Source organism: Callithrix jacchus, chromosome 1 (genome assembly GCF_049354715.1).
Source record: "Callithrix jacchus isolate 240 chromosome 1, calJac240_pri, whole genome shotgun sequence".
In the NCBI taxonomy this organism is placed as follows: domain Eukaryota; kingdom Metazoa; phylum Chordata; class Mammalia; order Primates; family Cebidae; genus Callithrix; species Callithrix jacchus.
Window position 1 is genome coordinate 4202458 of NC_133502.1, and position 16624 is coordinate 4219081.

Consider the following 16624-nt stretch of genomic DNA (forward strand, 5'->3'; position numbering starts at 1 on the left):
ATTTTGCCAGTGCTGGAATGCATAATTGGCATAGACATACTTAGCAGCTGGCATAATCCCCATATTGGCTCCCTGACTCATAAAGTGAGGGCTATTATGGTAGAAAAGGCCAAATGGAAGCCATTAAAACTTCCTCTACCAAGAAAAGTAGTGAATCAAAAAGAATATACCTCTGGAGAGAATGCAGAGATTAGTGCCATCATTAAGGACTTGAAAAATGCATGGGTGGTGATTCCACCACATCCCTGTTTAACGTTTGGCCTGTGGGGAAGACAGAATGACACTAGATTATCACAAGCTTAACCAAGTGCTAACCCCGATTGCAGCTCCTGTACCAGATGTGGTTTCACTGCTTAAACACATTAACATGTCTCCTAACACCTATTATGCAGCCATTAATTTGGCAAATGCCTTTTTCTCCATTCCTGTTCCAGAGACCCACCAGAAGCAACTTGCTTTCAACTGGAAAGGCCAGCAATACACTTCTGATGTTCTACCTCAGCGATGTATCATCTCTCTGACTTTGTGTCACAGTGTTGTTTATGGAGACCTTGATTTCTTTTCACTTACACAAGATAGCACACTGATCTATTACATTGAGGACATTATGCCGATTGGATTCAGTGAGAAAGAAGGAGCAAACAAATTGGATAAAGGCTGACCTGGCTAAGGCCACTGCTGAGTGTACAATTTGGCAGCAGCAAAGGCAAACAGCCCTTGATATGGCATCATCTTTGGGGGTGATCAGCCAGTCCTTGGTGGCAGGTTGATTATGTTGGACCTCCTCAATTATGAAAAGGGCAGCAGTTTGTCCTAACTAAAATAGGCACTTCCTCTTGATATGGGTTTACCTATCCTTGATGCTATGCTTCTGCCAAGACTATCATCCATGGACTCATGAAATGCCTTATCCATCATCATGGTATTCCACATAGCATTGCCTTTGACCAAGGCACTCACTTTAAGGTTAAAGACGTGCAAAACTGGGCTCATTCTAACAGAATTCACTGGTCTTACCAATTCTCCCATCATCCTGGAGCAGCTGGATTGATAGAACAGTGGAATGGCCTTTTGAAGTCACAATTACAGTGCCAACTAGTATTGTACAAACTAGGTGACAATACTTTGTAGGGCTGAGGCAAAGTTCTCCAGAAGGCTGTGTATGCTCTGAATCAGCATTCAGTATATGGTACTGTTTCTCCCATAGCCAGTTTTTAGGGGTTTAGGAATCAAGGAGTGGAAGTGGAAGTGGCATCACTCACGATCACCACTAGTGCCCTAACAACATTTTTTCTTCCTGTTTCCATTACATTATTTTCTGCTGGCCTAGAGATCTTTGTTCTAGAAGGAGGAATGCTGCCACCAGGAGACACAACAAAGTTTCCGTTAAACTGGAGAGTAAGTCAACAGGCAAAGAAGGGAGTGAACAGTGTTGGCTGTGGAAATTGACCCAGACTATCAAGATGACATCCTTACCACCATGGATATAAGGAAAAGTATGTGTGAAATGCAGAAGATCCCTTAGAGCATCTCTAAGTATTACCATGCCCTGTGATTAAGGTCAATAAGAAACTGCAATGACCCAATCCAGGGAGGACTACAGAGGGCCCAAACCCTTCAGGAATGAAGGTTTAGGTCACTCCACTAGGTGAAAAAATAAGATCAGAAGAGGTACTTGCTGAAGGCAAAGGAAATACAGAATGGGTAGCAGAAGAAGTTAGCCACCAATATCAGCTATGACCATGCATCCAGGTGCAGAAACAAGTACTGTAATTGTCATGTATACACTTGTATGTATGTGCATGTATACAGCTGTACTAAGAAAATATCTTCATTTCATTTCCTTTTTTCTTTATCATATGACACAAGATTTATTCACTTTATATCAATTTGAGTGTTGTTAATTTTATGTAATAGTATTTGGGTTAAGAAAAGTGTGCTTCCAGTTGTACAAATCATAGCCAAGTTACATTAAGCTTAATAATTAACCTATTATTATCTTTATTTGAAGATCATGTGTGACTTCAGGAGACATGTATGAGTTCAAGTTTACAGGGGATGAACTTTTGAGGGTTACTGTGGTGTGTCAACTTGATTGGATTGAAGGATTCAAAGTATTGTTGCTGGCTTTTTCTGTGAGGGTGTTGCCAAAAGAGATAAACGTATGAGTCAGTGGACTGGGAGAGGCAGACTTACCCTCAAACTAGGTGTGTACCATCTAATAGGCAGCCAGTGTAGCTAGAATAAAGCCAGAAGAAGGAATTGGAAAGAGTGGACTTGTTGAGTCTTCAAGCTTTCATTATTCTCCCTTGCCTGATGCTTCCTGCTCTTGAACTTCAGACTCAAAGTTTTCAGCTTTTGGACTCTTAGACTCATACTAGTGGTTTACCAGGAGCTCTCAGGTCTTTGGACACAGACTGAAGACTGTATTGTTGGCCTCCCTACCTTTGACCTTTTGGGACTTGACATGCTTTGGTTGTGTCCCCACCCAAATCTCACATTGAATTGTATTTTTTATGATTCCCACATGTCACAGGTGGGACCCAGTGGGAGGTAACTGAATTATGGTGTTCTCATGATAGTATGTTTTCACAATGGTTTTATAAGGGGTTCCCCCTTCACTTAGTTTTTATTATTCTTGCTTCCACAAGGTGAAGAAAAATGTGTTTGTCTTCCCTTGTATCATAATTGTAAGTCTCCTGAGGTGTCCCCAGCCCTGTGTCACTATGACTCAATAAATTCTCTTTCCTTTATAAATTACTCAGTCTCAGGCATTTCTTCATAGAAGCATAAGAACTGACTAATGCAGTAAATTGGCACCAGGTACTGGGGCATTGGTATAAAGATACCTAAAAATGTGGAAGCAACTTTGGAACTGGGTAACAGGCAGAAGTTGGAGCAGTTTAAAGGGCTCAGGAGATGATGATAAGATGTGAGAAAGTTTGGAACTTTCCAGAAATGGTTGAATGTCTTTCACCAAATACTGATAGTGATATGGACAATGAAGTTCAGGCTGATGTGGCCTCAGAAAGAGATGAGACACTTGTTTGGAATTGGGACAAAGGCATCTCTTGCTATGCTCTGGCAAAGAACTGGTGGCCTTTTGCCCCTGTCCTAGAGATACATCAAACTTTGAATTTGAGAGAGATGGTTTAGGGTATCTGGTGGTAGAAATTTCTAAGCACCAAAGCATTCAGGACATGACTTGGATGCTGTTAAAAGCATTCAGTTCTACATATTCACAGAGATATGGTTTGGAACTGGAATTTATGTTTAAAACGGAAGTTAAGCACAAAAGTTTAGACAATTTGCAGCCTGACGATGTGATAGGAGAAACCCATTTTCTGAGGAGAAATGTATGCCAGCTGCATAAATGTGTATAAGTAATGAGAAGCCAAATGTTAATGACCCAGAAAATGGGGAAAATATCTCCAGGACATGTTCAGAAACCTTGATGGCAGCCCCTCCCATCACAGATCTGGAGGCCTAGGAGGCAAAAGTGTTTGCTTGGGTCACATTCAGGGACCCCCTGTTGTGTGCAGCCTCAGAACTTGGTACCCTGGATCCCAGCCACAGCTAAGAGGAGCCAATATTTCAGACCATTGCTTCAGAGGGTGCAGGCCCCAATCCTTGGTGGCTTATATGTGGTATTGGTTCTGTGTGTGTGTACAAGACAAAAAATGAGGGTTGGAAACCTCTGCCTATATTTCAGAGGATGTCTGGATGTCCAGGCAAAGTCTGCTGCAGAGGGCTGAGCTCACATGGAGAACCTCTTCTAGGGCAGGTCAAAAGGAAAAGGTGGGGTCGGAGTCCCCACAGAGTACCCACTAGGGCACTTCCTAGTGCCTGCAGCTTTTCCAGGTGCACAGTGCAAGCTGTCAGTGGATGTTCCACTCTGAGGTTTGGAGGACAGTGGACCTCTTCTCAGAGCTCCACTATGTAGTGCTCCAGTGGGGAAACTGTGTGGTGGCTCCAACCCCACATTTCTCATCTGCACTGCTCTAGCAGGGGTTCACCTTGAGGGCTCTGCCCCTGCAGCAAATATCTCCCTGGATATCCAGGTATTATACGTTTTCTGTAATCTAGGCAGAGACTCCCAAACCTCAATTTGTGACTTCTGTGCACCCACAGGCACCATATCACATGGAAGCTGCCAAATCTTGGAGCTTGTACCCTCTGTAGTAATGGCTCGAGCTGTATCATGGCCCATTCTAGCCAAGGATGGAGCTGAAGCCTTTAGGATACAGGGTACCATGTCCCAAGGCTGCACAGAGCAGGGGGGGCCTGGGACTGGGCCCAGGAATCCAAGTTTTGCTCCCAGGCCTTTGGACATGTGATAGGGGGAGCTTCCATGAAAGTCTCTGACATGCCTTGGAGATATTTTTCCCATTGTCTTGATGATTGACATTTGGCTCCCCATTACTGATGCAAATTTCTACAGTGGACTTAAATTTCTCTCCCCAAAATGTGTATTTTTAAAAATTTTTAAAATTTTTTAATTGTATTACCAGGCTGAAAAATTTCCAAACTTTTATGCTCTGTTTCCTCTTGAACACTTTGTCACTTAGAAATGCCTCCTGCCAGATACCCTAAATAATCTCTCTCAAGTTCAACGTTCCACAGATCTCTAAGACAGAGGCAAAATGCTGCCAGTCTCTTTGCTAAAGCATAGCAAGAGTCACCTTTGCTTCAGTTCCCAACAAGTTCCTTATCTCTGTCTGAGACCACCTCAGCCCAGACACCATCGTCCATATCACTATCAGCATTTCGGTCAAAGCCGTTCAACAGGTCTCTAGAAAGTTTTGAACTTTCTTACATCTTCCTGTCTTCTGAGCCCTCCAGGTCTCTTGGAAGTTCCAAACTTTCCCACATTTTCCTGTCTCCTTCTGAGCCCTCCAAGCTATTTAAACCTCTGTTTGTTACTGAGTTCCAAAGTCACTTCCAAATTTTCAGGTATCCTTATGAAAGTGCCCCACTGCCTCAGTACCGATTTAGCGTATTAGTTCATTCTCATGTTGCTATGAAGAAAGACTGGATAATTTATAGAGAAAAGAGGGTTAATTGACTTACAGTTTCACATGGCTGGGAAGGCCTCAAGCAGCTTATAATAATGGTGTTATGCAATTGTTCACAGTGTAACAGGAGGCAGAATGAGTGCCCAGCAAAGGGGAAGCCCCTTATGAAGCCATTGCATATCACAAGAACTCACTATCATGAGAACAGTATGGGGAAAACACTTCCCGTGGCTTCATTATCTCCATGTGGTCCTGCCCTTGACATGTGGGAATTATGACAATTCAAGGTGGGATTTGAGTGAAGACAAAAAGTGAAACCATACCATGTTGTTACTGGACTGAAAGGTTTATATCAGTGTGAAGACTGAAGGAGATGAGATAATTGAATGGAGCTCAAACTCATTTGTCTATTTTACATTTAGAAACTTAGAGCATTATATCTGGTAGAAGGAAAGACTATACACAGAAAGTAGAATTGGAAGTGCCAGTTAAATTTGGGCTGAATTTAGGTAAGTGTCCAGGGACGATTTGAGCAAGGGATCTGGGGATATGTGCAGTATTCATGCTTCAGGCTTTGGAGAGATAATTGGGTGGCAAGTACGTACAGAAATTTCTCCAAGGTGTTATGAATTGCAGCACCTCTAGCACTTTTTGAAAGACTGTTGTTAAGAAATAAATTGCTTTGTCATTGCTTTTGGATGTTTATTTAGCAACAGGTTGAAATAACCATAAAGAGACCCACTTTTATTGGTATATTAATAAGCTCAGAGGGTATATTTTTGAAAGCATACACCTCAATGTCTGTTTTCAAACTTAGAGTAGCTGTTTATTAAAGAGTGTAAATGTCACATTTTTCCCTTTTTGATTTTAATGTTACTTCTACTCCATGGTAAAACTGTGATGATGATTTGCCTTTCTAATTGAATGATTTCAGTTTTAATGTCTTAACATTTTTTAATACATCTTATTTTCTGAGTTTCTTCAACTTACTACTATATTCACTGCTTTTGCCATGTATACATGTATAATGAATTAAGTCTTCCTTTTCTCTAAATAACTGAATATCTAATCATTGGTTAAATCTGGTCCTGTCACTTTTGTGTCTTCAGTATTTCTAGACTTTTTGGGTATTGTTAGGTAACCCTATTTTGTTTTATTTTTGTCTTTTATCTCTGTGGCAGTATCTCTGCAGCAGTATCTTTGCGAAGTACCATCTGTTGGTCCAGTTTAGTTTGTCTTATCAATCAGTTGTACCAGGAACTGTGTATATATCAACAGACTCTTTTAGCCTTACATGGAGAAGTACAGATGGCTAAGGTTACTCATAATAGATCAGGAAACCAGAAGCCAGCCCTTGGCATATCCTTTGCTTTTAATGAGAACCATGATTTGATTAATCAGATGGATGAACAAAAACTTATATCATGCCCAGTTGTAGTATTTCATAATCTGCCCCTCCCAAGACTGAATCCATTTATAGCATTGGATTTCTGCCTTGGCATGTTCTTCTACTTTTCAAAATTGAACTGCTGCCTAGGATGACTTGATTTTATCTTCTACTTATTAGTCTGGAACTCAGGAGGCCAATAATTACCTGAAATAGTATCCAAACTACTAATTTTTAAGACCATATTCATTTGACTAGTTGACTATCTATAATGAGACCAGCCTTTGCCATCATCATTCCTTTATTTCTGTTAGATTGTTAACTCTCTGGCTTTCTGAAGCCGTAGCAGCATATAAGCTGAAGAGTGTCTTGTATATTAACTTATCAATAAAAGTTACTGCACATAGTGTACGTTTATTCTCTGAGATTGTATAAACCTCTTTAATTATATATTTGATACTGATTAGACTATATAAAAATTCCAGAATACTGATCTCTGAGTAATCAAGACTTCACGTGTTACGGCCTGTTATATTTATTTTTAAAAATGAAAACTAAATGAAAAAAAAAGTTTGCATTGGATCTAAATATAGTCATTAACTACTATGAAACTATAAAAATACTAAACCTAGATGTTTATTACTAAATAATTGAATTAATATTTTATTTTCAACTTAACTATGTAGAAATGAAATAGTGGCATTTCGACTTGAAATGCTATAGTTTTCTGTTCTAAATTGAACTTCTAAAGCACACTTAAAAATACTCTGTACAAAGTTGGCTACTGAATATTAAGAACATACACTTTTTTTGCATTTGAAATACAACAATTTCAAAGTTAAATCTAACACTTATTAAAACTGTTACCTAAATAGGATGAAGACAAATAAACTTTGATGTCCCAGGAAGCTTTTCAGACTACCCTGTCTGTTCAGCATAATGGCACTGTTACAGCCCTCGAAATTTCCCTCCTAAGTTATTGCAACAAACTTATAATTACTTCGATTTCCATTAATTCTCTTATTTCTTATTTATTTTTCACATTAATGTTAAGTGATTTTACTTTAAAAAAAATTAAACATTTAATTGATAGATAAATATGTATGTATTTACCAGGTACAAAACGTCTTGAGCACAACAGACTATTGAACAACATGGGGATTAGAAGCAGTAAACCCTACACAAACAAAGACTCATGTATAAATTTGGACTCCCCCAAAACTTAATAGTCAGGTGTTAACTGGAGGCCTTACTCATAACAAATAGTTGATTAACACATATTTTGTACATTTGTTAACGTACTCTTACAATGACATAATCTAGAGAAAAGAAAATGTTACTAAGAAAATCAAAAGGAAGAGAAATTTTATTTATTGTGTATTAAGAACAAGTAGATTATTATAAAGGCCTTTATTCTCCTTATCTTTATATTGAATAGGCTGAGGAGAACCAGAGGCATTGGTCTTGCTTTCTCAGGGATGAGAGAATTGGAAGAAAATCTGAATATAATTGGACCCACACAGTTTAAACACATGCTGTTCAAAAGTCAACTCTACACACACACACACACACACACACACACACACACACACAATAAAATGACTAAATATAGTTAATTAACATTAACTCACACTGTTATATTTTTATAGTGAGAACACTTAACCATTCTCCTAGCATTTTTCAAGAATATACTATTAACTATATAGTTGCCATGTTGTACAATAGAACCCTTAATCTTATTTTTTTTCCTACGTAGCTGAAATTTCTGACCCACCTTTTTCCAACCCCATACTCTCCAACCATCCTATCTACCTCTAATCATCAGCCTATCGTTTACTTTTGTGAGATCAATACCTACAGATTCCACATGAGTGAGATTATGTAGTATTTGTCTTTCGCTTCCTGGCTTAGTTACTTAACATAATGTGCTACATGTTCTTCTGTTGTTGCAGACCACAGAATTTCCTTCTCTTTTGTTGCTGAATGGTATTATATTACATACATATACATAAGATTTTATTTATTCTTTCATCCATTAATGGAAACTTAGGTTGATTTCATTTCTTGGCTATAGTGAATAATGCCAGAATAAACAAGAGAGAGTGAACATATCGTTGGCCATATCTTTTGCAATGTGAGGTTGTTTGCAATCTCCTTGTTTGATGTAGGTTTTTATGCTGTAAGCTTCTCTCATAGAGCTGCTTTTGCTCTATTGATAGGTTTTGGTATATTGTGTTTTCATTTTTTTTTTCCCAGGAAATATTTTAATTTTTCTTTCTTTTTTTTTTTTTTGAGACGGAGTTTCGCTCTTGTTACCCAGGCTGGAGTGCAATGGCGCAATCTCGGCTCACTGCAACCTCTGCCTCCTGGGTTCAGGCAATTCTCCTGCCTCAGCCTCCCGAGTAGCTGGGATTACAGGCACACGCCACCATGCCCAGCTAATTTTTTGTATTTTTAGTAGAGACGGGGTTTCACCATGTTGACCAGGATGGTCTCGATCTGTTGACCTCGTGATCCACCCGCCTCGGCCTCCCAAAGTGCTGGGATTACAGGCTTGACCCACCGCGCCTGGCCTTTAATTTTTCTTTTTATTTTGTCATTGAGCCATTGGTTATTTGGGAGCATGCTGTTTTCTTTCCATGTATTTGTGCATTTTTGAAGTTTCACCTATTACTAATTTCTAGTTCTATAACTGTGGTTAGGAAAGTTACTTGATGTGACTTCAGTTTTCTTAAAGTTGTTGAGACTTGTTTTGTGGTCTAATATATGATATATCCTGGATATTTCATATGTAGTTAAGAAGGATGTATATTTTGCAACTATTGAATGGAATGTTCTGTATATATATCTATTATGTCCCTTTAATTTAGAGTGTAGATTAATGCTGATGTTTGCCTATTGATTTCTTGTCAGGATAGTCTATTGCTACAAAAAGGGTGTTAAAGATTCTATTATTATATTGCAGTCTATCTCTCCCTTTAGATCTATTAATATTTGCTTCATATATTTAGGGCCTCCAATATTGAGTGCATATATATTTCAAATTATTGAACCCTCATGGTGAGGTGACCTCTTTTATTATTATATTACGGCCTTGTCTCTCTTTTTTGTACTTTGAAATAAAGTCTATTTTACCTCAGATAAGTATAGGTATTGCTACTATCTTTTTTCAGCTATCGATGTTTTCTTTTGCTTTATTACTTTCATAGGATATGTTTTTTTTAATACCTTGAGTGTATGTATGTACTCACAGATGAAGTTGGTCTCTTGTAGTAAGCAGATAGTTGGTTTGGGCTTTTTGTTTTCCTTCAATTCATGTAGCCATTCTTTATATTTTGATTAGATAATCTATTGGTTTGCATGTAAGCTAATGATTAATTATTACTATTACTATAATTTGGTTGTTTTCTAGTCATTTTATAAATTCCTTTTTTTTCCTTCCTTTCTAGATGTCCTCCTTAGTGGCTAAGTGGTTATCTCTAGTGACGTGATTTCATTTTTTGCTTTTTATGTTTAGTGTATTTGCTTGATGGTTACCATGAGACTTACAAAAACATTTATAACAGGTTTTTCTAATCTGATAACAACTTATCTTTGAGTGCACGCATCCACACACCCACACACAAACCCACACACACTCTTTCTCTATAATTTTACTTAATTCCCCCAACACACATTTCAAATGTTTGACATTACAATTTACATATTTTAACAAATTACTATAGCCATTATTTTTTATAGTTTTGTCTTTTGGCCTGCATACTAAAGACATAGGTTTTCATCCATAACCATTATGGATGGTATTAAAGTATTCTAAGTTTGAGTGCCTACTTTTATCAGTAAGTTTTATACCTTTATACTTTCAGATGTTTTTGAATTAATAATCATATTTATATTTATTTTAGTTTGAAAAATTCTCTTGAGTATTTCTGGTAAGACAGGTAAGATAGGTCTGGTGGTAATGAACTCTTCAGCTTTTGTGTATCTGGGAAAGGCTTTTTCTCACTATTTCTGAAGGATACTTTTGCTAGGTATAGTATTCTTCATTGGCAGTTTCTTGTCCTTCAGCACTTTAAACATATCATCCTAATCTCTCTTTCCCTGTAAGGTATCTGCTGAGAAATCTACAGCTAGCTCTATTAGAAATTCCTTATATGTTATTTGCTTCTTTACTCTTGCTGCTTACAAGCTCCCCTCTTTATCTTTTTTTATTATAATATTGTGTTAGTCCATTTTCATGCTGCTGATAAAGACATACTCAAGACTGGGACGACAAAGAGATTTCATTGGACTTACAGTTCCTCGTGACTGGGGAGGCCTCAGAATCATGGCAGGAGGTGAAAGGCACTTCTAACATGGTGGCAGCAAGAGAAAAAGAGAAAGAAGCAAAAGCAGAAACCCCTGATAAACCCAACAAATCTTGTGAGACTTACTCACTATCACAAAAACAACATGGGAAAGACTATTCCCCGTGGCTCTATTACCTTGCCCTGTGTCCCTCCCACAACATGGGAATTCTGGGAGATACGATTTAAGTTGAAATTTCAGTAGGGACACAGATCATATCATTCTGCCCTGACCCCTCCGAATCTCATGTCATCACATCTCAATATCATGTCTTCCCGACAGTCTCTTAAAGTCTTAAATCATTTCATCATTAACTCAAAAGTCCATAGCCCAAAAACTCATTTGAGACAAGGCAAGTCCCTTTTGCCTATAAGCCTGTAGAATCAGAAGCAAGGTAGTTGCTTCCTAGACACAACAGGGTACTTTTATTGGGTAAATACAGTTATTTCAGGTAGCAGAAATTGGCCAAAACAAAGAGGTTACAGGGCCCATGCAAGTTCCAAATCCAGTGAGGAAGTCAAATTTTAAAGCTTCAAAATGACCTCCTTTGAATCCAGGTCTCATATCCAGGTCAAACTGACGTAAGAGGTGGATTCCCATGGTCTTGGACAGCTTGGTCCCTGTGGCTTTGCAGGGTACAGCCTCCCTCCAAGCTGCTTTCATGGTTTGGTGTTGGGTGTCTGTGGCTTTTCCAGGCACACAAGGCAAGCTGTCAGTGGATCTGATGAAAGACATACCTGGGATTGGAAAGAAAAAGAGGTTTAAATGGATTTACAGTTCCACGCGGCTGGGGAGGCCTCAGAATCATGGCAGGGGTGTGAAAGGCACTTCTTACATGATGGCAACAAGAGAAGATGAGGAAGAAGCAAAAGTGGAAACCCCTGATAAATCCATCACATCTGGCAAGACTCATTAACTATCACAGGAACAGCATGGAAAAGACTGACCCCAATGATTGAATTACCTTTCCCTGTGTCCCTCCCACAACATGTGGGAATTCTGGGAGGCATAATTCAAGCTGATATTTCACCTTCTGTGATGATTTTACCAAGATGACTTTCATTCTTCTGAGTTTGCTGAAGCCACATTTAGGTACTGAGAAGGAGTCTTGTAAATTTTATCTTTTTAAAAATATATAAAAAAAGAAAACATTTCAGTGAGGACACTCCAAACCATGTCAAATATGTTTGATTCTAATATATCATGGAGTGGACTCATTTGGAAGGACTAATTTTAGATTTTGACGTTCACGTACTTGGATATTAGCATTTTTTTGCAGGTTTGGAAAGTTTTCTGTTACTATTTTTCTTTTTAAAAATAAATTTTCTACTTTTTATCTTTTTTTCTTTCTCTAACTTGTATAACTCAATCATTTGATCTTTTTACCTGTCTCACAAATTTTGTAAGCTTTCTTGATTGCTTTTCATTGCCTTTTTGGGGGGAGTTTATAGACATGCAAAATGCACTGGGAAGTCTCAGCAATAGAATCAAACAAGCAGAAGAAAAATCTTCAGAGCTCAAAGACGAGGTTTTCATAATAACCCAATCCAACAAAGACAAAACAATTTAAAAAGATGAACAAAGACTGTGAGAAGTTTGGAATTATGTTAAATGACCAAACCTAAAATTAGTTGGCATTCCTGAAAGAGAAATCTAAAGGTCTGGAAAATGTATTTGGGGCTCTGGCCTTGCTAGAAATGTACACATCCAAATACTAGAAGCTCAAAGATTACCTAGGAAATTCATTACATATATATTATCAACTAGGCACATAGTCATAAGGTTATCTAAAGTCAAGACAAAGGGAAGAATGTTAAGAGCTATGAGGCAAAACCAAGTGGCAACCTATAAAGAAAACCTATCAAATTAACAGCAGATTTCTTAGCAGAAACCCTACAAACTAAAAGGGATTGGGGCCCCATTTTCAGCCTACTTAACAAAACAATTATCAGCCAAGAATTTTGTATCTAGTGAAACTAAGCTTCATAAAGGAAGGTAAAATACAGTCTTTTTCAGTCAAATACTGAGTGAATATGCCACTACCAAGCCATCACTACAAGAACCACTAAAAGCAGCTCTGAATCTTGAAACAAATCCTCAAAATACATCAAAACAGAACCTCCTTAAAGCATAAATTCCACGGGACCTTTTTTCTTTTTTTCACTTCTCTGACTATTTTCAAATAACTTATATTCACGTTCACAGATTTTTTTCTCCTTGATCGAATCTGTTGATAATATCTTATTTTTCATTTCATTCCGTTTTTTCTAGCTCCAGGACTCTGATATTTCCAAAATTTCAATTTGTCTATTAAATTTCTAATTTTAGCCACTTACTGTTTTTTTTTATTTTCTTGAATTTTTTCTTGAAGTTTCTAAAGGAAGTTTAGCAAAGTTATTTAAAATTATTTCTCAAGCAGATTATGCATCCTTATTTCTTCAGGGTCAATTATTATTACTTCATTTTTGTCCATTTGTTGATAACATGTTTTCCTGATTGCTCTTCATCCTTGAGGCCATGTGTCTATGTTTGCCCATTTGGAAAGGTACGTACTGACTCTATATTTCACAGACTAATCTGTGGGAAGGTCCTGTGCCAGGCATAGTGCTAGGGCATGACAGAAGCTTGGGGCAGCTGCAGTTAGGACAGAACTGAAGGCAGCCTAGGGCTTGCCATGGCAGGCACAGTGCTAGAGTGTTCCTTAAGACAGATATTGGTGAGGCCTATATGTTGCTGAGTGTTAGCTGAAGCCTGGAGCCACAGAAGTTGAACCCACAGTGGTGCAAGCCATATATTAAATTTGCCATGCATGCCTGAACCCTGCAGCTGTGTGGTCCTTCCTGGCACTGAAGTGAGTCTAGAGGCTCAGTCTTTGGCTACCAACATGGAATGTAACTCTTTGGAAGTTTTGCTAGTGGTGGTTTTTACTTTGGAGGGCCCAGTATTGGGGAACATGCAAAGTGCTATGCTCACATTTTTCTCTTTCCCCCAAATGATTTTTTTTTTTCTGTGTTCGTACTGTGCTACCTAGGGTGAGGGTAATGCAGGTAATGTAAAACTCCTCTTCCTACTCTCTTTAACACGCTATTTCTTATTATTGCGCTGCAGGAAGGTACTAGGATATCTTACTTGGTTTTATTAGCTTTTGTGAAGGTATTTTTGCATGTGGATAGTTGTCCAGTGATGTTTCTATGTGGGGGTGATTTCCGGAGGGTTTCATTCCAACATCTTTCACTGTCTCTGAAGTTAAACAGACTATTATCAGGTCGGAGCTGTCAGAGAAGATGGTGAAGCAAGTAGACTTGGAAAGTTTTCCATCATGGGACAAACCTCCTGGACTTTGAATATGTATGTGGAGCCTGGTGGTATTCCCAGCACCAGCATCTCTGTCCTTACTCAGGTACCAAAAGCAAAGAAACCATACCTATCAAGGAGAGCACCAGCCACACTGCTCTCACATATCCACTGGGAAATGAACTCCATCTTTCCTGCTACCATAGCAGGGTGCTCTCCTCACAGCAGCCTGTGGGGACCAGGCTGCTTTTTCTGTGGTTTAAACAATCTCTTTGTTTATACAAGCAATAGCAGTGCAGTGTTCCCTCTGAACACACATCTCATTGCACTATTCCTTTGCACCATTAGGTTCTCAAAATGACACCTCTTTCCTTAAGTTCCTGACACCTCAGTTTGAAAATTATTCTTGCAATTATTGGTTTCTGAATATTTACAGGTATAGATTTTTGCTTTTAGCTATCCAATATATATTTAATCAACTCTATTAAACATTGTCTACTTAAAATATATAAGTGTTGTGAGGTGATGGTGAATGTTTAGCAACTGGCTGGTATCGACAGAGTAAAGGAGAAACGTTGATTTGCAGAACTTGCTATTTTTAAGATGTAAATACTCTCATCGTGTCTGATTCAAACTACAAATGTGATGTCAAAATACAGATTAGGAAGACAAGTACACAATACACTCAACATTATAAGCCCACTTCAGCACACACTTTGTTTTCAGTGTTCTGACAGGACCATTCATGAAGCAGTGATGGATACAATAAGGTCTGAAAATAGACCCTCAAAGATGGAGATCTGAGACTGCTATGTTTTAGTAAATGGCCTTTGCATCATACTGAATTTCTTTACAAGAGAAAAAGGTCCACAGGGAATATGACATGTGCTGGTAATGTTGATGAATTAAACCATCACTGCTTACATGGAATGAAGTGCCTGAGGAAGAGCATGCTTTGTCTAAACAAGTGGTTGCTGTACATGACCATTAGTGATGACAGCTAGTAGTGAGTGGGCTAGGATGCTTATGTTATGATTGAACTGCAGAGTTTATAGAAAGAAAATTGCAGGTTCAGAAAGAAAAGTTTCGGCTCAAATTACACTAATAGAACCAGAGTTATTTTTGGTAGACTTCTTGAAGTTACAAAGTAAATGTGACTAAAATAACTGATGTTCATGTGATTGAGCATGTTTAAGAATTACAGTGTAATCCAAAAACTGGTCAAGCATCTATTAGTAACAACCAGAACCTCTTTGGGGAAGTGGATTCATGACTTGGATGTTCAAATTTAATTGAGACTTATGATTTCCCAAGATAACCTGGGCCTCCAGTTTGAATGAAAATGATAAGGATTGAATATTTTACTTCCTCAAATCTCAGATTGAAATATGACTACTACAGTTGGAAGCGGGCCTCATAGGAGGTGTTTGGATCATGGGTGTGGATCTCTCATGAATGGCTTGGTCCTCTCCCAGTGGTAATGAGTTCACAAGAGATCTGGATGTGTAAAAGGGTCTGAAACTTTTCCCTTCTCTCTGTTGCTCCCAGTCTCGCCATGGCTCCCCTTTGCCTTCCACCATGATTCCACGCTTCCTCAGGCCTTCCCAGAAACAGATGCTGGCACTGTGTTTTGGGTAGAGCCTATAGAACTGTGAGCCAAATAAACCTCTCCTGTTAATACATTACCCAGTCTTGGGTATTCCTTTATGCAAAACAGATGCATACAGGCAACAACTTACTTTTTATCTTCACATAATAACATTGTAACCTGTTAGGAAATTCTTCAAAAGAGAATGTTCATTCTTCTGAAGATACAGTTCTTCTCCTTATTACTACTGTAACTAGAATCATATATTATATGATTCTAGTTATATTCATATATATGCTATAAGGGTTAAGTGTGAAATGTGACACAAGAAGAGATAGTTTATTCTCACTAATAGTTGAAAATCTGTACTTTGCTTATGAAGGCTTATGGAAAAATGCATAGAACTGAATTATAAAGATGTTGGAATAAGAAGAAAAATATAAAATTTCAAGTAAATTATCTTTCTAGGTAACTTATCAGATTCTAAATGTTATATGTTCAAACAGTAGAGAGTGGCTGAAAAAATTTATATGGTGAATAGACTGAAATCTGTACTGAATAGTGAATGTTATTCTATTCAGTTAAGTATCAAAACTTCTCTAACAGAGAGAGAAAACTCAAATGCTTGGGATGATAAAAAGTTGTAACTCATTCTTTATGAAAAACCTGGATATAGAGGGATGATCCAAGATGGCCAATCACTAACAGCTCGGGATTGTAGCTCCGAGTGAAAGCTCAGAGAACGAGACGACGCCACACTTTTAGACAAATTTTCGTCACTCACGGATCGGCTGATTCCCAGTGGAGGAGACCCACGGGTTGCCAGCGTGACTCTTGTGGCCGCTGCAGCGGTTTTGTCGGCGTCTCGGCACAGCAGCTCTTCATGCAGAGCAAACGGGACTGCTTCCCCTACTGACCTGAGTTTGGAGCTCTTGGAAGTCGGAGCCGCTTGCAGCGGACTCAAGAGGGAAGCTAGACCAGAGATTCCCAGGC

At 38.5% G+C, this 16624-nt stretch overlaps 1 long non-coding RNA gene and 1 other non-coding gene across 2 annotated transcripts in view; both read left to right on the forward strand.

Annotated features, from left to right (window-relative positions):
• LOC144578753 (uncharacterized) overlaps positions 1 to 16624 on the forward strand; it is a 79014-nt gene that overhangs the window by 11347 nt on the left and 51043 nt on the right. The window lies entirely within an intron of this gene.
• LOC118148385 (small nucleolar RNA SNORD59) lies at positions 11779 to 11853 on the forward strand. Its single transcript, XR_004735195.1, has one exon. It is a non-coding gene; the product is annotated as a small nucleolar RNA SNORD59 (small nucleolar RNA).